Genomic DNA, 22,661 nt, shown 5'->3' on the forward strand with positions numbered 1-22,661 from the left:
AGAGAGGCTTGGGGCTCCCCGCCCTGCGGCGGAGCCGCTCCGAGCTCGGGCTGCTCCCCTGTAAATCATTCACGGGGCCCGGGCGCTGTTTCTCTGCCCTCGCAAACATCTCCCGACGAGGCCGAGCGCTTGGCTGAGGCGGATCTTCCAGCTCACCTGCGAGAGCCCCTCGAGGGCCTTCAAATGACCCCCTTGTGATGACTCCCTCTTGACCGCGCTCCCTTCGGGTCACAGGTTGCTGCTTCCTTTATTATAGGAAATAGGATCAACCCGCTTGGGGTGGTGGTGGCTATGTTGTACTTGGTTTATTTTGCCCCATAACCACAGCCAGCTCTTCTTGACCATGATCAGTTTGTGCTTGGCACAGTTTTAGTGCCCATTCCCAAGCAGATACGGATGGCCCCCCCCCCCCCCCCTCCCTATGCCCCCCCCCCCCCTCCTTTCCACTTCTATTGCCTTAGGTGGGGGATAAAAGGACCCATCCTGGGTTATTTGTACCCAAACTAGAAACACTTTTTTAAAGGCTAGAAATCAGATTCTGAAGGCACCAAACCCCTTGTCTTGGGCTCCAAGAGCTCCAGGGCAAAGCGCTGTTGCCTTGGGGAAAAAAAAATAGGGCTATTAATTGCTAGGGGCAGCGAAAGATTTGCAAGACTTTACAACCATTTATGGCCGGGGCAATAAAAACTCGGCGCTAGGAGCAGCCTGGTTCAAGGTGTAATGCAGAGATGTTTCAGGTGCCCTTGGCAACTATCTGTGGGCGCTGTTTGCGTTGGCAGCACGCGCCCTGCCCGGCCTGCTGCAGACCTGGGGCCCGGCTCCCCCGGGCCTGGCTGCACCGAGTCCTGCGGACGGAGCAGAGCTGGGGGCGTAGATGTGAGTGAGACGATCCTGGCTCTCCTGCCCTGGGCGCGGGCAAGCTGGAGCCAGGACTGGCCTCTCAGCTAGTGCTGACACAGGGCTCTCCCCTTCAACCCTCGGTGCTGACCGCGAGCCCTTCCACGGGGTCACTCGTGGTCTGGGAGCAACCACGGCTGTCCCTTCCCTCCTGGCCGTTTCAGTCCGATTAGCGTCAGTCCCTGGCAGCCTGAGAGGGGCCATTTCCGCTTCTGCCGCCCTGAACTTTGGAAGTTGTTGCCACGAGGCAGGGAAATGAACCCGGGCTCGGGGCAGCGCGAGCCTGATGATGATCAACACCCCGCCGTGCCAGAGCACGCCCGCGGCGGCGGCATTGCGAGACCGAGCCGTGCCATCTAGTGGGCACAGGAGAGAACGATGTGCCAGCTGCCTCCGCGGCTCTGCCGAGGCTCCTGCCTCAAGGAAATGAAATACATGCCCGGAAAGGGCACGTCTGCAGCAGACGCTGCCCCTCCGTTTGTATTCCTCTCCTGGATCCAACACAGACAGAGCAGCCACCCCTGCAAATTATTTGCGCAGGATGGGGGGAAGAGGAAAAGGAGGGGTCATGCCAAATATATTTGCATAGGCACAAAGGACGTGATAGAACTCATCCAGCACGAGCACAGCTTCACCTGTTGTCAGGTGCTGGCACTTTACCGTCGGTGAAGATCAAAAACCTCCTGCAGCGGAGCAGTTACACAACACATCCCAGGAGCTGCAGAGAAAAAAAAAGTAATAGAGAAGGAGGGCTGGAAAGGACCTCCAGAGGTCATCTAGTTCAACCCCTGCCTGAGGCAGGATCATCCCTATCCAAACCATGCCATGAAGGAAGTGTTTGAGAATTATTATTGCAGTTTGGTTGTTTTTAGAACTAGAGTCTAGTACTTCATAAAATGTAGCATGGTGGAAGCTGATGTATGTCTGAGAAATCATAGGGCAGCTATGTAGAGGTAGGAAATGGTATTGTGCTCCCTTGTCCAAAGTGGCTGCATCCCAAGTGCAGCTGTGCAGTACACATGTCTGCAGTGGCACATACCGCACATTCAGCTGTTCTCCATGCTGAAGGGAGGAGCATCGGAGGGCTGGGGGGCAAGTTGATCACTGGATATCCAGGGGTCAAAAATACGCATGCGAAAAAAAAGCAGTGGCGCACTCAGGCACAGCATGTGTGGCTCAAAACCAGAGCCTGGCCAGGCAGAGCCACACTCCAGCAGCTGGCCACGCTCCAAGCAGCAGGATCGCCATTGCTGCAGCCCCTGGAGTCCCCCAAGACGCCAGGTAAGGATGCTGGGGCCATCCCAGTGCTGGCCCCAGCCTCCCTTACCCCACCTTGGGTAACCTACTACACTCCAGAGGGTGCATGGCACAGGCATTCCCAGGGGACAACTAGTGGCAGCACAAGGTGTCCTGTTGCTAATAGCCCCTGGGGAACCAAATGTCCATGCTCATGTGGACGTGGCCAGTGTGTTCTGTTAAACATAGCTGGTCCAATAAATGGTATCACCCTAAGAAATCCTTACCTCTCGCATAATTTCTGGACCATCACAGCTACAACATCTCTCATACATTACCGTATCCTATTAAATCCTCAGATGAGATTTGTTTTAAAGACAAGTGCATGTTGTAGATATTTACGATTATGTCTGGGCAGTACAGTACAGTGCTGTGCAGATATCCTAATAACTAGTTTATTACTGTGCTTTAAGTGGAACAATAACTATGAATAATATTTAGAGATATCACCTTGATTATGTTGCTTGACCCAAGGAAGCCAATAAGAGGCTATCTATGGGATGCTTTATACAACTGGGCAAATAATTCAAAACATAACAAGTTTATTACAACTTTTAGTGAATACATGAATTCGCATTATTTAGTGTTTACTATTTTAAATAGCAAAATATTTCACAACACTATATAGTTACTCTTTAAATGCTTGAGTGCATCATTTCTAAAAATACATTACATATTCTGTGACTTAAAATGTTGTTTTATTTGAGAAATGTATTGTTCCCTCCTAACATGTTGTAAAATACTTCAGATTCATACACAAACATGATCCAAAGAGTTTACTTGCACAGCTAATACTGTTTAAACTAGGCTTGCTTCCAGCCTAGATAAATATCCCTAAGACTGCACAATCTATCCAATGTGGACTTCTCTTAAACGATTCAGACTGACATGGTTTGGATTTTTCCCCATTACTGGCTGATATAGTGTATTGGTTGCTCCTCTAAATTCCCCTGGATCCACAGGTCTAGAAGTTGTGTCAGGAACTCTGGGCAGAGAACATTGTAAATGAAGCAGTTAAAACCAGAGCTAGAGTGGAAGCATGGCTAAACTGCAGCAGCTACGAACAAGGATTGGCAGAGCTAGTGTGTACGCACTGAACCATTAAATTGGTTCTGTCTCTCTGGTGCCATTAGGAATGTTTCAATTCTTAGTATAGACTTGACCTAGAAAAATTACCTTTTACCAGTTTTGGGATATCATTTACAGTAAAGAAATTAAACTAGTAAATATTCCTAGAATGTTCAAATATAGAAATGCCCCAACTTCTCTAATCATCTGTTTAAACAGAATGCCTTCCAGCAGCTTTAATTACTCAAGTTAAAGCTTAACTGACAAGCTGACATTTCTTTCCCACAATATTGGCCTTTAGAAAACTCCCAGATTTCACTGTTTCTAGCATCTGATCTGGGAACTATATGATAGATTTTGCAAATTAAATGGTATAAACATAGTACAAAATGTAAACAGATTTAGCAAACTGATGTGGCTTCAGCAAACTGTGTGTACTTAAACTGGTTCAGTGTAACCTGTTCAAACACAAACGGCTCAGTTCTTTAAGGAAGATCAGGCCTGAGTGACAGCAGTGGCAGTAGGTAGCTACGCCTTGTATATTTGTATGTAGTTAGTACACACTGTTATTTGGAGCTCAACTATGTCTTTGTGATTTTCTCACATTCTTAATATTTTGTTCAATGATATTAATCTGGCCAGGCAGAAGTTAGGGCAGGGTGGCACTTTTGAGACTAACTGGTACAGATATGTATGAGCTTCTGTATGCAATGTCCTACTTCATCAGATGCCATCAATGGATTCTATGGTCTTATAAAATTAAAACCTCTTTCACATTGACAATAAAAATCTTGAGCTATAACATGATTTCAATTAAACGTAGTACAGACATTAGCTTAAGTATAAATATTTCTTGTATAAGAGATGACCTCATGCTATTTAAAACATTAAAAGTAAATGTTGCTTCTTAGCCAAAAGGTCAAGAAGCCATTTTAGTATTTTAAACATACTACAAACCTAAAAGCTTAATTTAAAATAAAAACCTAATTCTAGAAACAAACTTAGCACAGTAGTTTTCTAGGTGATGTGTGTGTTCACTTGATACATCATTTGTAACATTAATGTACTAGGCAACCACAAAAACGTGAAAAAAATAAGGATACCATATACAAAATGATGTCATGCCTATTAAATAGAAAAAAAGTCCATATTTTACTGCAACACAGCCATCTTACTTCTACTTCATGGATTTTCATTATTGATGTAGTTTTTGTTCTGCTGAGTTACTGACCTAAGTGTTTTTAGGAACAGGATATATCAGATAATATCTGTGTCAACGGACAGTATCCTAAAGAATTCTAAATGCTTAGAATATTATAAATGTTTTGAGACAATTGTTATAGATATCTTTGCTAGGGAAACCTTGTAGCATTATAAGTGTATAGTTAAATTAGTGTCGTATGTTCTTGGGAATGAGAACAAAAATATAACAGAAATTAGGAGTAGTCACAGATGGAAGAAACAGGGATGCAGCATCCAGGATTAAATTACCACTTCAAGGTCATAGCTAGCTGTCCCCATCAAATTTAAAAGGCATGTGGGGAAAGAGCTGTAAGGGATGCCCTTGGGAAGCAAGTATTTTTGTGCTGTGTGGGCTACCACCTCCATATCACATTGGACTTGATTCTGTGTGTGACCAGTATGTATAACTTGTACATTTATTATTTTGTATTTTATTTTCAAAAGGGTTGTGTGTTGTTTTTATATTTATGAGTTCCTGATTTGAGAACATGGTTTAGGGACATAGTTCAGTTCCTTATGTTACAGTGGACTGTATTTTTGAATTTGGTAAGATTCAGGATAGGACAATCTAAAGGGAGGAAAAAATGGTTCAGTAGTTAAGGCAACATCATAAGAGTTGAGAAATCTAGGTTAAAGTCCCTGATTCATGAAAGACTTACTATGTGATTTTTCTCTTAGCCCGTTAAGGAATCTTGAACTTTTCTGACTCAGAGGCATGTTGCAAGGATAATGTGTGTAAAATGCTAAGATAATATAGTAATTATCCATATAAATGCCTTAAAATAAATAGGCTAGATTAACTAATAGACACAGCAGACCCTCACTCTGGAAGTCAGGCAGTAATATCAGTAGCTTTATCACATACAAGCATGAATAGGTGCTGTGCATCTCAGATCTAGGCCAGGTACTCATCTACAGTTAGCACAGCTGCTAACTCCCTTTTCTGGGCTCTGAAATGAGCTAGGTGCATTGAGACATGTTCTTTTAAGAATCAGTGCATATATGGCAGACCTAGAAGCATACAAAAATGCCAGATTCCTCAGCTATCATCCTGTTTGGCTCTAGAGTTTCAAGAAGTGAATTCCGTACCTGCCTTCACTGGTTCCACACTCATCTGCATCACCTCCTAGCTTCCCACTCTAGGTAGCCTGGCATGGGATGGATTGTGAAAAGATGAAGTGCAGCTACTTAAGTGTAGCCATCTTTTCTGATACCGAAGTTAAGCCTAGAATGTGAAACCAGTTTTTGCTAACATTTTCCAAGGGTTTTCTGCTTTTGGAACAGTGTGCACTCTCAAATCACTGAATTGTTCAGATTGGAATGGAGAGGAAATTATAAGGACAATACAAGTTGTTTTCATGTTCTTGTAAGAGTGGAACACATAATATATGCAGGCCATAGGCAGATCTAGGAATTCAAAAAGCGGGGTACAAGAGATATGACTGGTGTCACAAGGTTGGCTGCAGCTCTCTCCCCTGGAAGGGCACCAGGGCAACAGGGACTTGACTGAGTTTATGAAGCAGGTAATAAATTCCTCCAACCACTCCCCAACTTTCGGTATCCCCTCCCCTACAGTTCAGGCACCTCTGCTCCCCTCCCATTCTCTCCTTCCCCTCTCCTACAGGGGTTGCTGTCCCTGACTGACTTGGGGGCAGGAAGCAGGTACCCTTCCACTGCTGCTATTGCTGCTGCCAAGCCTGACACCCTATACAGCTATTCTGTCCAGACCCAGCTGGATAAGAACAGGAGTGGTCCTGGAGCATTCCTTGCCTCCGAGTCAGCTGGGGACAGCAACCACAATGGGTGGGTCCCCATTTCTTCACCTGCTCCTTGTTTGATGCCCTCAGATTATTTTACTCTTGGACTTCATAGAGGACCAAGGTGTCTAGGGCTGAGAGGAACTGGAGCCTCCAGCACGTGAGGTATTGTGGAAGCGGGGGATACGACCATGCTACTCCACCTCACCCTGGATCTGTCCCTGACAGAGGCATCTTTTAACCAGCACTGCTTCATTATTCATGTATCTTCTTTTAGCTCTGATGATTAGTTTTCAATAAATGAAAATGTGTAGAATAAAATTTATAGCTGTAATGCATATATGACTTCTTCTGGGCCTAAACTGAAATAATTATGATAGTCAGATAGTCACTTTTTTAAAGTGAACTTAATGCTCCTGAAAGGTGATGGATTGACAGCCCTAGAAAGTGAAGTCCCCTATTTAGCCACAGTGTGGGCTATAACCACAGCATGAGCTACTTTTCCACATTGTCCTTGTGACCCATTCCTTTTCCAAGGGGTGGAATATAGAGTTTAATATTAAGATTCCTTCCACCTTTGCTGTTTGGGTTTAGACCAACAAAGTCAATATCCATTGGGGAAGTGGAGCAATTCAGAAGATGAGGAAGCTTCCATTTTCCTATCCCAAAATCCCAAAATCAAGTGCAGGTCAATTTTTGAGGCTTCAGTAGAAGACACTTTGAAGAAGAAATGGTACACATTTTCTTAATCCCATCTCTGCATATGTAATACAGCAATAAAAACTCCCATGGTCTGAAATAGTTTGTGTGTCTTATATTTTACTATAGAGTAGGTATAATGTAAACTCCATTTTATTTCTTTGTAAATGTCAGGAGAGCATAAATCAATAATAGAGTAGTAACTATGCAATTAGCTCATGTCACCCCTGTACCTTCACATTAGCATCACTGAGAGTGATATTACCCTTTCAGTGACCTCACTGAAAGCAATAACATCCTTTTCTGCTAAAGTTAATTTTTTTAAGTGAACTTAATGCTCCTGAAAGGTGATGGATTGACAGCCCTAGAAAGTGAAGTCCCCTATTTAGCCACAGTGTGGGCTATAGCCACAGCATGAGCTACTTTTCCACATTGTCCTTGTGACCCATTCCTTTTCCAAGGGGTGGAATATAGAGTTTAATATTAAGATTCCTTCCACCTTTACTGTTTGGGTTTAGACCAACAAAAATGCCAATTGTTAAGGCAGCTTTTATTATATTACTATTGTCATTTAGTAACCAGAGTAATAGCATTTGCTCATTTTAGATTCCCTTCTTTTAATCAGTATTGACATGAGCTAGAGTTGAACCACAAACCTTCAGGTGAAAGAGTATTATATTACTAATCCCTTGAGCCATGCAATTTATAGGAAGCCATCTAAAACCGGTTCAAAGAGTATCTGGAAGTACTTGAAATAACTAAGGACATTTTGGCAAATTTAATGTTAATGAGCTACTGGTAAACTAATCCTGGAAGAATTAGAGCCCCCAAGACCTGGAATAGACTCCCTCCAGAAGTGGTACAGGCACCTACTCTGGACTCATTCAAGAAATGTTTGGATGCTTATCTTGCTGGGATCCTTTGACCCCGGTTGACTTCCTACCCCTGGGGCAGGGGGCTGGACTTGATGATGTTTGAGGTCCCTTCCAGCCCTAATGTCTATGAAATCTATGAATTATGGTTTCTGTGGAAAGTGGAAAAAATCTACTCAGTGAATAAATAAAATACAGTTTCTTAAACAAATAATTTTATTAATATTGCAATTATCCTTGTGCATGTAACAACACAACACAGTACTAATCAAGTCAGAATAGGACTAGGTATAGACATTCAAAAAGCCCAAGGCAGAATCGCTCAAACCTATGCAGGTTTCTGTAAGCACCCTACTTTATGTTGGGAGCAAACAGAACACAGCTTCACCCTTTGGTGGGGGAGGCACAGAACTGCCTGCACTTGCCAAGACCAGCAGGTTGGGGAACTGTCCTGCGGCCTTCCCAGGCTTCTGGAGATTGCAGAGCACTGCCAAGTCACTAACAGGCATTTCCAGCCCAGTCTGCTGCCTGTCAATGTACTGGCTCTGAGGGAGGATGGAGGTCTCTCACTGGGCTTCCCTACGCCCATGGAAAAACTTAGTGCCCTTTCCCCCACCCTCCCCCTGTGAATCAGTGCAGTGCCAGGGAGCCAAGTGGGCTGCAGATGCCTGTCACTGATGCTGACGAGGGGTACGGAGTGGGGTGGGGTGGAAGTGGTGCTCAGTCATGCCCAGTTCCCTGACACTGCACTAGCTCCCAGGGAGCATGGGGTCTCTCAGTGGGTGTGTGGAAGCCCACTGAGAAACCCCCCATTCCCTCCCCCCACAGGAGCAGGTGTAGGTGCAGAGGCAGGGAGCCATGATACCTGCAGGTGCCTGTCACTGAGCGGACAAGGGGGAGGGGGGAGGGGCTGAGCCATGCCCAGCTCCCTAGCACTATGTCTGTTCCTGGGGGAGCACTGGGATCTCTCAGTGGGCTCCTGCACACCTGCCCAGGGACCCCATGTCCCCCAGGGCTAGGGACAGACATTACACTGAGTTTAAGTGATCAGAAACAGTGATCCTGCTGCATTTGAGTAAGTCTCCCTGTGTTTCTGTTCTTCATCTGTAAAAATGGGATGATAATACTTTTCTACCCTGTGGGGTGCTGTGAAAATAATGACAAAAAAATTCAAGGTGGTCTGACATGTTAACAATAGGGGAACCACACAGTATTTAAGAGATGGATGTTCCCGGATTCTTATAAACCCAAATCATTAGCGGGTACTGCCTTCTGCAATTATGGCTCCATAGAAATGTTAGAAGGGCAATTTCAAACAGTGGGTTCTATGCCTATTGTGATTTTTGATGTCTCTGTCAAAACTGCTATTGACTTGAAGTCGATATTTGTAATGCTCCTATCATAGTAATTTTTATAAAGCTGTACCTTCTTCTCTGCAAAAGGACTGTTAGCTCCAGTTTTCCCTTGGGTGATACAGCATCATGTAGAATGTGTTGGGTTTATTTGAATGACAGGAACAGGTTGCTGAGATTTTCAAAACTGGTAGGGGTTTAGATATAGCTCGTTTGCTAAACTTTCTGGGAGGTGCATGTTCAAATCCCCCAGATTACTTGGAAAGCCTCAGGCCTAGCTAAAATATATACACTTCTGGTATCAACTCTTTCATCCATAAAAAAATAGTCTGATGAAGTGAAACACTATTACTATGGCCCCAGCTGTATCTGAAGCTATACTTTTCAGTATATCCAGGTCATTGATCTGCTCCTAAAAAGTTCACCAGCACTGACAAACAGTGAAGTCAAAGTTACCGAACCATTAGTTATTCATTATTCCAGATAGTGAACCCATCCAGTAATTTAAAAAGTACCAAAAGACCCTTTGCTAGGTCACATTTTGTTGACATTTTTCTCAGATATATCCATTCTGATGTCCTCTAAGATATTCTCATGAGCTGATACCTCTTCTTTTGTTTAACCCTAATCACTGCTGAGAAAGTGTTATTGCAATAGTATCACATGGGAAAGTAGAAACAGCATAGCCTAGTGACCTGTGGTATGTTTTTTACACTATTTAATAAAGACCTAGGGATGCCTTGATGAGTTAAATCCTTTCAGACATTTCCACTACAGTCTGGAGTAGTCCACTGCATCCAAAGTGCCCATTGAAACTGCTGAATCTCTTTCCAATCTCTTTCTAATCTCTTTCTAATCTCTTTTCCTCATCAGTTGTGATAACATTGACATTGTCAACCTTCTTTTGAAAATACATTTCTACAAATAGTCTCCTTGAGGTCATGAATTTTCTGGTACCAAAATTAACAAAATGATGCACATGTAGGCCAGTACCAAATTTTATGAGCACAGAGCAGGACAATGACAATGGACAACATCATAATATTTTATTAAATGACAGTGAATTACTGAAGTCAGTTGCCAATGGAGAAGTCTCCTGTAAGGATAAATGTAACACTGGTTAAATCTCAAAAAGTTTTACATAACAATTATCTGAAGCTCTTCAGTCTTCAAATATATTAAACAATTGTTCTTTTATGAGATTTCAGCTGTTTTTGTTTGTAGTCAATCCACATATACTCCACAGGCTTCTGGTTCACCCATGACATTTCATCACATTTGCTTCTGTCTGCAACTAGAGTTGAACAAAAACATTATATAATAACCTGTTTTTTGTAATTTGCAGAAAAGGTTTGGTTCAAGTTTCAGATGAGAATGTAAGTCACATCTTTATTAGATGACAATGCATTTGCACATAGCTAAAATTTCAAGATGAAAACTGGTTTTGTGACAGATTTGGTCCCAGTCTTGCTTCCATGGAAATCAAAGGCAAAACTCTTAAAGAATTCAAGTAAAACAGAACCAATCCCCTTTTTAGCATGACAGAATGCCAACACCATATTAAATGAATTTAAAAAAATAAAATACATACTTCAACACATGGCTTACTGTGACCTAATTCTGAAAGGAGTCAGGAACCCTTAAGTTTGAGAGCTGTTGTGAATATAAAATGGAGGTTCACAAAATCTTTCAGGACAAAGTTTGCTATGGTTCCACTCCAGTTCATCTTAGCAATGTAGGCTAGGGACAGAAATTACACATAAATTGGTATAACTGATTGACAACCAGTTCAAATCTGTAGCACAGCAGGGCTAAGTACAGTCAAAAAGTGTGAGGCTGAATCAATTCAATCTTTTCATATTAATCTAACCTGCATAGATTGAACTGATAAGCAAGTGAATAGACATTCATTTCCTATTCCAGAAATACAGCCACATGCTTTCAGTGGCCCAGACCAAAAGTCACATTCACTAGAGCACACCTCCCTGCTCTGCAGGAACAGACAGCTTGCGCTGTGGCTAGCCCACCTACCCTGTGAGTGGTGGAGGTTGCAGGGGATGTGTAAAGCATCCTGGGATATTGGGGGACTATGAGTTAACTTGAATCTGGAGGAGATCCGGCATAGAAGTTCAATACACTGATTTCACCTGTATCAGTTAGGTCTGATACTGCATCCATCCAGGTTTATCTTAAACCAGTTTCAGCCATTTTGAAATTTCACTGAACTTCTGTGTTACAGATTTGAATCAGTTTCTGGTTACTTTTACTGGTTTATGTGTAATTTTTGTCCCTAGCCCAGAAGTTCAGCATATATAAACTGAACTCAAAATGGCTGAAAGTGGTTTAAGATAAACCTGGTTGGATGTAGTATCAGACTTAACTGATTTAAGTTAAATTGGTTTATTGAACTTCTGGCCCAGATCCCCTCTAGATTCAACTTAACTCTCAGTCCCCTAAGCTGTTTTGCACCTCCCCCCACAAACCTCCTTCACAGGGTAAGTGGGCTACTACTTTCTTTGCCCAAGTGCTCTGCTCCAGCTGAGCAGGGAGGCATGCTCTAGCACCACACCCATACCAGCTCCTGGCCTGAGCCACTGCAGACATGTGGCTGCATTTCCAGAATCAAAAGTGAATGTCTTTTCACTTGCTTTACACAGCTTAGACTAACCTGTAAAGATTGAGTCCATTCAGCCTTGAGCTTTTTGATTGTCAGTAATTAGCTGTAAAGTGTCTCATTGATTTTTAAAGGGACTTGACCAGTCAGCGACTGGGGCGGGGGGTCCCCCCATGGCCAATCTCACCAACTGGGAAGTGGCCGCTATGCTTCCAGAAGTGGCCACAGCGCTTCATCCGGCACTCCCACTCCCCGGATGGTGCTCGCAGGAGTGGCACCGGTGCTCCCACCTGCCCCCCTGCCCATCGCCTAAGCTACCCCTGCTATGCATCGCCACTGGCCAAAGGGACTTAGGTACCCAATTCACAGTAAAATTCAATGGAGTCACATAACTTGCTTATGTTCTTTTAAAAATCCCTTGTAGAAGAGGATGTTTTAAAGAGAGTTAGATTCCATAATAGTGAGTGTAGCATGAAAGTTTAGACAGAGAAAGATACAGTGGGCACATCTACATGAGATGTTTACTGCAGAGATGCCTAATTAGCTCTGCAGTATATGTCTTGGTGTCTACACATGCTGGTCCATTAGGCTGGAGTTAACTAATAAGCCCTGCACTGGAGCACCGTTGTACCCCAGTCAGCCTTTGCACAGCATGTTGAGCTGGGTCAGAACAGCCTCTGGCTGGCAAGCTGGTCCCCCAGGCCTTCTGCCAGCTGGGGCCACTCTGACCAAGCTCACGTGCTGCGATCCCAGGCACACGTGTAAACACAGTACCCAGGAGCAATACACTCCAGTGCTATAAGCGCTGGAGTTTATTGAATGAGATTATATGAAGCTGGTAAAGGAGACTAATTTGCTTTGAATTTCAGTGTAACAATGTTACAAATTCCAGGTTGCTAGAAAAAGTATGCACTACAGAAGTTATGAAAACATTGCCAAATGGTAAATAATGTTTGTGAAAAGAAATTGCTCAGGTGTATTTTTCACAGTAAACACTAGATGGCCATATGGGCTTTTTCTTGTTCTTGCCATGTTTTAAAATGTAATTATAAAGAAGGCTCTATGGTGCTTGTGATGACCATTAATAACATAGCATTAGGAAATCTCTCTCAAGGACTGTAGTACATGTTGTATTGATTGCAGATATGGTAAGAATTATACATTTATATAGTGTAACTGAATATTTTATATTGTATCCCACAAGAGATCCAGTGGAAATAATTCATACAAATATCTTAATATGGAAAATGAAAGATGTTTAAAGAAATTTCTATAATTTACCTTTCAAGGTATATCTCTGTGCTTCAGTATAATTTGTTTTGATTAATAAGAGAGTTTGATGGCATAAACAAACAATTATATTAATATATTGGTCATCTCCATCCTGAAAAGCCTTTTAGAATCATCATACAAGAATCCGAGTATGATAGATATGTTCAATTGTCAGGCTGGAGACAGTTTTAAAGTAGAGCTTTAAACTCAGTACCCAAAACCAAACACAGTTTGCATGCAGCCCATTGTTGCTGAGTCCTTTTTGGGACACACCACATTATACTTCTTCTGCCACACTGCACCCTGCTTCCCATAAGTGTCCCCTTAGACCTTTTCAGCAGACCTCAGATCCTTAAAAAAGACAAGGTACAGGTAATTATACCTCTGACATTTTCTTGGAAGTGTTACACCCCCTTCATAAATGTAATGCTGTCCCAACATTTCTTTTAAAATATAATATTCAATCCCTGCCTTTGACTTATTAGCAATAGTCCATAACTGTTTTGTCAGCTGAGTTTTTTTCACTCTCCTTTTTCATATGCTCCAGACCAAAGGTAGAAACTTCTGTATGCCTCCTCAGTTTATCCCCCATTAAGCAGAGAGTTTCTGTGATTATTATAGTTTCACTACTCAAAAATTAGATGGTTTTGAATAGTTTAAATTCTCAAAAGTATTCATACCTCTTTATAAAATAGCAGTTTCTATATGATCCGTGACATAACTATGCCATTCAAGGCACTGAGCATATGATAAGCTATTTATTAAACCATCTATTGAATAAACATAATCACAAATTGTCCAGAACTATAAACTGGATTTAATACAGTGTTTATACCATAACTCAATGTTATTTTGTTTATTCATGTCACCACTGTTATGGATGGAATACCACATACTACAATTGGCCAACCTCAAGTGTCAGTAGATTGTTTTAGTGATTTACTTTCTCATGCACAATTGCCTTCAGGTTCAATAGGGTTGTTTTGGCTTTATATTTGAATTGTCAGTATGAGTGTTATGTCAGTCCAGTCAACAGCATCCAAGTTTCCAGGATCACCATCTTCCTTTGAGGGGGACAAGCTGTTCTCAGGCTAAGCAGCCCTGGAACTGTGGGGAGCCCCAGTCCTTCCCTTTGCAGCAGTGATGCCCCGCCCAGGGCTGCCCAGGCAGGGTGCTGGTGAGCAGGCCCCTCACCACTTTTTTTTTTCCTTCCAGGGCTTCCAGTGCCCTGTGCATGATCCCTTCCGCCTTCACTGGCCGCCAGCACACCCAGCCACCCTCCTGCCTCCTTCCCACACTGCTCCTGGGTTGCCCCAGGCAGCAGGAAGTCAGTGGGGACAGTGCATGGGGTGTTGGGAGCCTGCCAAGCCTCTTGCCACTCTTTTATTTCCCCTGCAGAGCCTGTCCGCGGCTGGGGAGTGAGCTGCCAGTGGGCTGAGCAGCCCGTGAGCTGTGGGGAGCCCTGGGGATGGATGTATCACTGCAATTTGTTACATAGCAAACTAAAATACATCAGGATGTGTTTTATTTGGATACATAACAAGGTAATTTAATTTGCTATAGACTGCCGCATGTATACAGTGTGATGAAATTAAAATGCAATATACCATTGCACGTGTAAAGTGTGATGTTATTAAATCGCTAAAAAGGGGCAATTAAATTGCTAAAAAGGGCAATTACATCACATGTACAAGTGCCCTTACTTCTAACTACAACATAATTTCTCTCTCCTCAATAAGATCTCAATGTGCCTGATCTTGCCATTCCCCCATTAACCCAGTCCATGTCACTGAAAGATCCCTGACAAGTGCACTTTTGTTTGCATCATTGATGGAAAGAAACAAGTACATTTATATTAAACTGAGTAGGACCGTAATCCATTCATGAAGACACATGGAGTAATTAAGATTTTGAGGTGACAGTTTTGTTTGGCCATTAACCTTAAAGGATAGCCCTTTCTTAACCGTGGACAAAAAATTATTAAGATTTACTCCCTAACCTATTTAGTACATCTTGAATTAGAGGGGAAAATTGTCTGTCTGGTATGGGTTTTTTTTTAAATTCAATTTCTGATGCACAGTAGTGTTCACTACTCTCCATTTTCTGAACATGTACTTTTGTTTGTTAACAATTATTTGATTTTGTGATCCATTTTTTATTTAGGAGATCCCTAAATAAGAGATTCTTTTCCTTTTTTATAAAGCAGAGGAGGCACTGATATTCAAGTCTTCTGCGCAGATTACTGGTTGTGTAACTTGATATGTCCCTACATTTGGGATCTGACCTGTGTCTCCATCCCCATGGAAAAACAATTTGAACTACTGTTTCAGCATCTGCTGAGGCTTTTGCAAATCATGTGCAATTTGATTAATGGGTCAGGGTTACTGCTGGTTGAAAATGAACATGATCATCCTCTCTGTTTAGGAGTTGTTTTCTTTTTTGCTGTTTTATTCCTTTGTCCTTGGTACAACTGCCTTTGAAAATTATGCAATCTGTAAAGGTTTTTGTCTGCTGAATATCTTTTGGATGTTCAGATTTTGTCTGCCACATGTCCCAGCCCCATTCATCCCTTCCATATAATGTCCATTTGATCACACATCACTAGTTAAGATCTTTTATTATTTGGATTAGTTTAGTGCCTTATGTCAAAGTTCCCAGTCTCTTCTGGCTCAAATATTGCTTTTAAACTTTCAGTACCTAGGACTGAATGAACTACATATGTTATACTAGGCTTGGAGTGTGGTTGTAGTTGTGATGACCCAGGAAATATGTAAGAAACAAGGTTTTTCTTTGTGTGAAATCTTTTATGGGACCAATAGTTGGGAGAGATGTTAGATAAGTTTGGTGCCACAAATTGTTCTAACATCTTGCTCAGCTATACAGCCCATTTTCTATTTCCAATAATTCTTCAGGCATTTTAATCACCAGTGTCCCACGTGACTTGAGTTTTTACTTTCTTGAGGAAACATACACATATCTTTCCTAATTTGCTACATTTGTTAGATATAGACTGTCACATTTTATTTCTATTCACTTGAGTTTCTCCTGTATGGCATCCTTACATCCAGGGTATGTCTAATGTGAATAAGCTAGGTGTCTAGAAGCTGTATAGATATGTGAGTATGGCATTCTGCCCAGGATAACTAGAATTAGCCTAGTCAGAGTAGCCTAGGCAGGCTGGGTATCTCTGGACATTGTACTGTGTAGACAGAGATGGTGTTCTTAACTTTCACTTCTCAATCAGTGGTTATAAACCATCCTTCTGCCAAATTATCTCCAGACACTCTCTTCTCTGCGGTTTCCTGCCTGCACATCTCCTAGTATTAGTAGGAAAACGCTAATAATCAGGGATCTGGATTTTCCTTTTCCCACAGGAAAACAGAAAAAAACGTGGATTTTCCTTTTTCCCCAAGAAAAACACAAATTTTTCATTTTAATGGAGAAACAAGGGGTTTGCTGTTTTGCAAAGAGTTCTCTGCAGGCCAGTAGCATTCCAGCCAGCAAGAGGCTAGGCAGAATGGAAGGAGGGCAGCCAGCGGGGGGCACCATGGGCATGTGTATGCACATGGCTGCTAGGCAGCCTGGAGAGCAGCTCCCACAGGTAAGTCTGGCAGGAGGGGGGAATTGAGGACCCCATAGGGAGGGAATTAGGCAGGGCAGGCCTGGGGCCCAGGGCTACAATATGCAGCTGCAGGGCCCTGGCAAGGAGGGGGATGGGGCTGCAGGTGGCTCATCTGATGTGCACTCCTGGGGTGGGGGGCAGGGGAGAATGTGCCCCCCAGTTCTGTGTGTGAGTTGGGGGCGGATGCAGGCTGCCGTCTGCAGGCTTGGGCTTGCCACCCTGCTGCCCTCCCCCAGTGCCTTTGCAGCCCAGTGGGTGGAATCCAGTGTGGCAGGGCAGAGCGGGGCCAGGTGACGAAGCTCCTTGCCACTGCTGTGAGCCCCATGCTGCCCTGGCAATGTGCCTCCTGCCTGCCCTGGAGCACCAAGGGCCACAATCCCACATCGCCACTCCTGCTGCTGCTGGGCAGGCAGAGGATGCATTGCCAGAGCAGTGTGGGGCTCGCAGTGGTGGCAAGGAGCTTCCCTGCCCAGCCGTGCTCTGCTCTGCCAGTTCCTGCCCACTGGGCTGCAGAGGACCCAGTGGAAGGCAGCAGGGTGGGGAGCCCAAGCACACAGATCGGAGGAACACAGGCCTTCCCTGCCCCACCAGGAGTGTACACAGCAGTGGGAAGCTACCCCCATGCCTGAGTCCACAGCAGGCAGCCCGCACCTGCCCCCCACCATGGGCTCTGCTCCAGCTGTGCATTCTGTGTAGGGGGGAGCTAGGCTCCCCACTTGGGCTGCAGCAGCCACTGCCTCCCATGGATGGCAGCCAGGGCATGGGTGCTGCTGTGCAGGGACAGGGAGCTGTGGACCCGAGTGGGCATATGTGGGCACCAGCAGGGTCCAGGGGGCTGTGGTTGGGGATGAGGGACATCAGCAGGGCTGTGGGTGGGGAATGAGGGGCTCCAGTGGGGCTGGGGGGCTGTGGCTTAAGAGTGATGAGCATGGACCAGTGTCCTGGTGAGCTAAGATGGAAGGGGAAGCTCTGATTTTCCATGATAAAAAACACAAACTCAAATATCAAAATTTTCAGGTATTTAGAATTTATTTTGTTATAGCAACTGAGGCAATGGTGGGCTTCCAAACTGCTTTAAAATGGTAAATATATCAATAAAACATTGTATTCAGTTGATACCTATATATATAGAGTGGTATTTCATTTTAATCATGGATTTGGGGCTTTTAATCAGAGAATTTGCAATTTTTATCACAGACATTGCAATTTTTTATCAGGGAAAACTAGTATCCCTGCTAGTAATTCAGAATTTTAAGAACTTGTAATGTATTAATTTTGGGTATCATATCTCTAATTACTTTCCTTTCCTTATCTCATTTATCAGTGATTCAGTATCTGAATCAATTTTTCCCTTTGGAGGAGGTAACTGTTACATCCTCTGACCTGTACTTGGTATACACTAGGTGAGTTGTCTCTACACATGAGACATTTAACTGCACAGTAGTGTAGTTTACTGTGAAATAAGCATGTGCATCTACACATAGCAAATCCAAGTAGCAAATTTACTTTCAATTAGTAATGGAGCAGTAGTGCTCATGTAGATGACTGACTAGGAGCAAAGCTGCTCTTGGTCAGCCATTGACCAGGAGGTGGAAGATTTCTCCCTGCTCCCAGGAGCTGGGGCAGAGACCATGTTCCTCTGCCCCAGCAGCAGGTAATTTCAAGCCCCCTGTTCCACCATTGTGATCATGGAGCCGTGGCAGGGGGAGGGCAGGCTGGGAGATCAAGATCCTTACCTCCCATCACCAGCTCTGTGGTTGTGGGGCTGGCACTTGAAGATAAGGGTCTCTTAGGGTCAGCCCCATGGGGCAGAGCTGGTGCTGGGAGCTCCCTGCTGGTGGGGCTGGGAAACTTGTTCTCCACTCAGCTCCACAGCATGGAGCTGGGTGGAGGAACAAGCTTGGGAACTTCAAGGAGCTGAGCAGGGAACAAGATCCCCAGTCCCTGCCAGCAGGGAACTCCCTGCACCAGCTCCACACTGAAGGCCAGAACTAGGAGACCCTTGTCTCCTAATGCTGGCCCCACAACTGAGAAGCTGGTGCTGGGAGATAAGGATCTCCTAGTCTCTGTCTTCCTGATCGCAATGGCAGAGGAGGGGGCTTGGAGCTTCCTGCTGTCCAGGCAGGGAGGAATAGTTCCCACCCCAGCTTCTGAGCGGCAGGGAGAAATCTCCCATCCCATGGTAAGTGGCTGACCACACTCATGAAGCTGAGCAGAGAACAGGCTCCTCAGCCTGTTCCCAGCCTAGCTCTGCACTTGTGGAGCTGAGTGGGGAAACAAGCTCCCCATCCTGTTCCACACCCTGCTCTGCACTCACAGAGCTGAGTAGGGAAGAAGCTCCCCAGCTTGTTCCCCACCCAGGTCTGAACTTGCCGATCTGAGCAGAGAACAGGCTCCACAGCCTCTGTGCCACGTGTGGGTTGAGGTATAGGAACTGTCCTGGTCAGGGGTAGCTCCCAGCCCTGTGCCCCAGTAGGGTGATCAAGGCACAGGGCTTGGAAAGAGCTGCAGGGGTGGGGTAGGTCCCAGGCCCCTGCTCCAATCTGCTGGTGGGGAAGCTAGCAGTGAGCTAGCTGTTAGCTGCCCCACCAGTCCATCGGAGCAGGAAGGTGGGACCTGCCCCTCCCCTGCAGCTCGTTCCTGCAGCAAGTCTCCTGTCCCTGATCAAGGAGCCAGGGCCAGGAGCTCCCTACTGCAGGGGCAGGGACCAGGGTAATGTTCCAGCCCTGGCTAGGAGATAGCGGTCTCCTGGCCTGGTGCTCCCTTCCTAGCCCTCCCCCTGGTGGTGGTAGGGGCCCATTGCATGGCCCTAGGAAACAGGAGCAGTTCCCTACATGTGTAAACGCCTGCCCACAAACATTTTCTTGTGAGTAGTTTACGCATGAGTAAACTGATCCTGCATCAAAGGCATGTGTAGATGCACCCACTGATTGCATAGAATTACTGATGATTACCACCTTAACATGTGTTCTTTACCCCAGCTTCCACTGGGGTACTTAAATAACGTCAGATCACACTATCCAGAAGTTGTTCTGTAACCTTATTAGGACTGAATGTAGGAACATGCTTTGGACAGGGACAGGGACTGTACCTTAGGTAAAAGTTGTCATCTTGTTAGCAAACAATAGTTCCTGTCTCAGCTCAAGTGCTCAGACTAGTAAATCATGATGTGGATCTCAGGAGCTGTAGCTCTCAGTTGCATCTTTTTCACCAATGGGTTCATCTTTTTTATAATGGGTTCTGTTTCTTGGGGTGAAGGTAACACTTTTACAGGGGGGTTTCTATTACATTTTTTCATTCTTTCCAGAGAATGGTTTTCAGTCAATTATTTTAGCATACCATTTCCAAATTGTCTCTCCTTCAGCAACCTCAGTGGGTGCAGCTCCATGAGATGCTACTGCGCAGTGGTTATTGCACAGTACTTGTATAAACAAGTATTAAATAAATGCACAGTAACTGGAGTTAATGTGCAGTAGTGCTGGCAAACGCCTTTTAAGTGATGCTACAGTGCAGTAGCCTAATATTATTGCACAGTAGCATGTTGGCACAGTTTTTGCCATGCAACACTACTGTGCAGTAGTGTCACGTTATTGCACAGTCAGCATCTCATGCAGAGGTGCCCAGTATGTCCGTATTTTACTGTAGTATTGAGATGTAAAATCTTACCTGTAAATTCCAGCAATGTACAGCATCCCAGATTTTCTATTTTTTTATTCTTCATTATTTAAGTAGCTTCTTAGTTTATACATTTGCTTTTTTGCAGCAATTTTTCTATGATTTGTCCCAGAAACTGCCAGACTGATAGGCTGGTATAAAGTCTTCCTATCTCTGTTTGCCAGCCTTCTAACTCCCTCCCAACAAACATGTTTGCAAAGCATTAAATTTTCCTTAGTGGTTTTTCTTAGAAAAGTATATAACAGCTTCTAGGTAGGTTCATCTCTCAGAGAGACCAGAACACAACAATTCAGCCCTGACTAGAATTGCCAATTGTTGCATTGTTAGACCAAGGACAATTTTAAAAGTCAAATATTAAAAAGTGCTAAGTGTTTAAAAATCAGAAAACCTTGTACAAGCCCCATGTTGAGTCCTTTTCACTCTACCAAACTGTATAGATGCAACACATCCTGCTCCATAGAACTGTCCTTTTTGACCTCATCAACAGAGCCCCAAACCTTGAATAAATAGGGTACAAGAAATGATGGCATTTACATGAAAGTAGTACAGAATGTTTAAAATTAAGAACATTCTTATTTTGGCTTATTGTGCTTTATTATGTGACGGAATCTGGGGGTAAAGGGGTGGGGGGGTTCAGTTTATCCCAAAACTTGGCATGCTGATTGGTTTTAATTTGAATCTCATTGAAGTCAGTCTTTGTAAAAACAATTTAGCATTTATTTTAAATATTTTCAGTATCTTAGGTGATTATGTACTATTCTGGGTGGTCTGAAAATTGAATTTTTCGAAGTCAGTTAGATTAAGATTAAATTCTACTGACAAGCTGAAATCACTGAGCACAATGACCTATTGTGAGTATCCAAAATTACTAAAAATGTTCAGTGAAAGGAAAACTCTTATTCCTTTGAGGACAAGGAAAAAAAGTACCTAATCTTACATTTGACCTACTCTTAGTTAACTAATAAAAAAAAATGCAAATAAACTCCAAATAAAAATGAAGTTAAATATAAGGATGTGTATCTATGAGGAGAGGAAATTAATGAAACGTGTTTTTAACGTATCTAACACTACGAGGGTCATGGACACAGGAAAAACCACCATGAGCTAACCTCCCCCTCCACAGGGTTTAAACAAGTCCTCAAAAAGTTAAGAAAGCACACTCAGTGTTACAGTTTCTGGTTTATTTTTTCTCAGTGTAGCTGAACTTTGAGAATCCCCATGAGATGATATTGGTTCTGCTGCACTTGTTGTTTCTTTTATAATCAGGAAAAGAAGCATCATAAAATCCCATACTTTTGGCCTAAGACTGGTCAGAAGTTTGCTGCTCTAATTAAAAAGTGAGTTTCCCCAATGTTTTCCTGAATAAAGCTCTTTTATAACAAAAACGCTTTTGATGGGGAAACCACACTGTTTGTACACTAAAAAGTAATTTTAAGGCTTATCTTGAGTCAGTGCCATAATAAACAGAAGTTGGAGCTTCTTGCCTTTCCTCTCTCTTTACTAAGGAATCAAAACAGATGTATTTCAACAACAAGCTTTTAGAAATATTTTACTGTAAATTTAGCTAGTTTGAAGTGACAAAATCTCTTCTAATGACATTTTTAGAAGTATTACACACATACTTATGGTATGATGCAGTGGTTTGGACACCATAGGTAAAGATGCAACACACTTTCCTTTATTAGCCCATTTTTTGCATCTCTTTCTGTTTAACTTTCACAGGAAAAGCTCCTTCTGGCCTCAAATTTCTCATGCTTAGTCTTAAAATATGAAGAAATCACTCTCTTTTTTTTAACCTGGAGTTTAATTAGATAAGTTATTTTTGAATTCAGGAACTCTGTTTTGAAGTCACGCAGACAACTAATCCTGGATATCGGTGCAGTACTGTTCCTATTGAAGTCAATGGAAAACACCCAGTTAGTGCTTTGTTGATACCATATGGTACTCTCTTTATTACAGTATCTGGACAGAGCCACTACATTGTAATAAAGATTTCGCTCCCTTGTACTACAGAAACATCAGCACAAGAATTTGTAAGCTTTGGTGGTACATTCTATATATGTACACCCATGAATACAATATACATCTATTTAAATAAACAAAGCTCTTTGATGTGCCTATCACTGTAAGTATTATGTATATTAAATTGTATCTATTGGAATGTAAATATATACATGTTACATTGAACAATGGTTAGAAGCAGCTTTGAATTATACCAGGAGATATTAGGACTTCTTTTCGCTACATCTCATTAGGTAGAGTGAAAGGAAATACTAATTTATCTTCTCACTGCTC

The 22,661-nt window shown here is 43.3% G+C and overlaps 1 long non-coding RNA gene across 4 annotated transcripts in view; it reads left to right on the plus strand.

Annotated features, from left to right (window-relative positions):
- The window catches only part of LOC112549752, a 30,455-nt gene that overhangs the window by 2,217 nt on the left and 5,577 nt on the right, over positions 1-22,661 (plus strand). The window contains exons 1-2 of one of the 4 annotated variants that reach the window (XR_003093261.1): positions 13,419-14,613; positions 22,326-22,491. The exons of 1 other annotated variant lie outside the window; for it this stretch is intronic. This is a non-coding gene — a long non-coding RNA (uncharacterized LOC112549752). Of the gene's footprint in view, positions 1-28; positions 235-13,418; positions 14,614-22,325; positions 22,492-22,661 lie in introns of those variants that run through there. 2 more of the 4 variants (XR_003093264.1, XR_003093262.1) reach the window with 2 other exon arrangements.

The sequence above is a fragment of the Alligator sinensis genome, unplaced genomic scaffold (assembly GCF_000455745.1).
Source record: "Alligator sinensis unplaced genomic scaffold, ASM45574v1 scaffold71_1, whole genome shotgun sequence".
Classification (NCBI taxonomy): domain Eukaryota; kingdom Metazoa; phylum Chordata; order Crocodylia; family Alligatoridae; genus Alligator; species Alligator sinensis.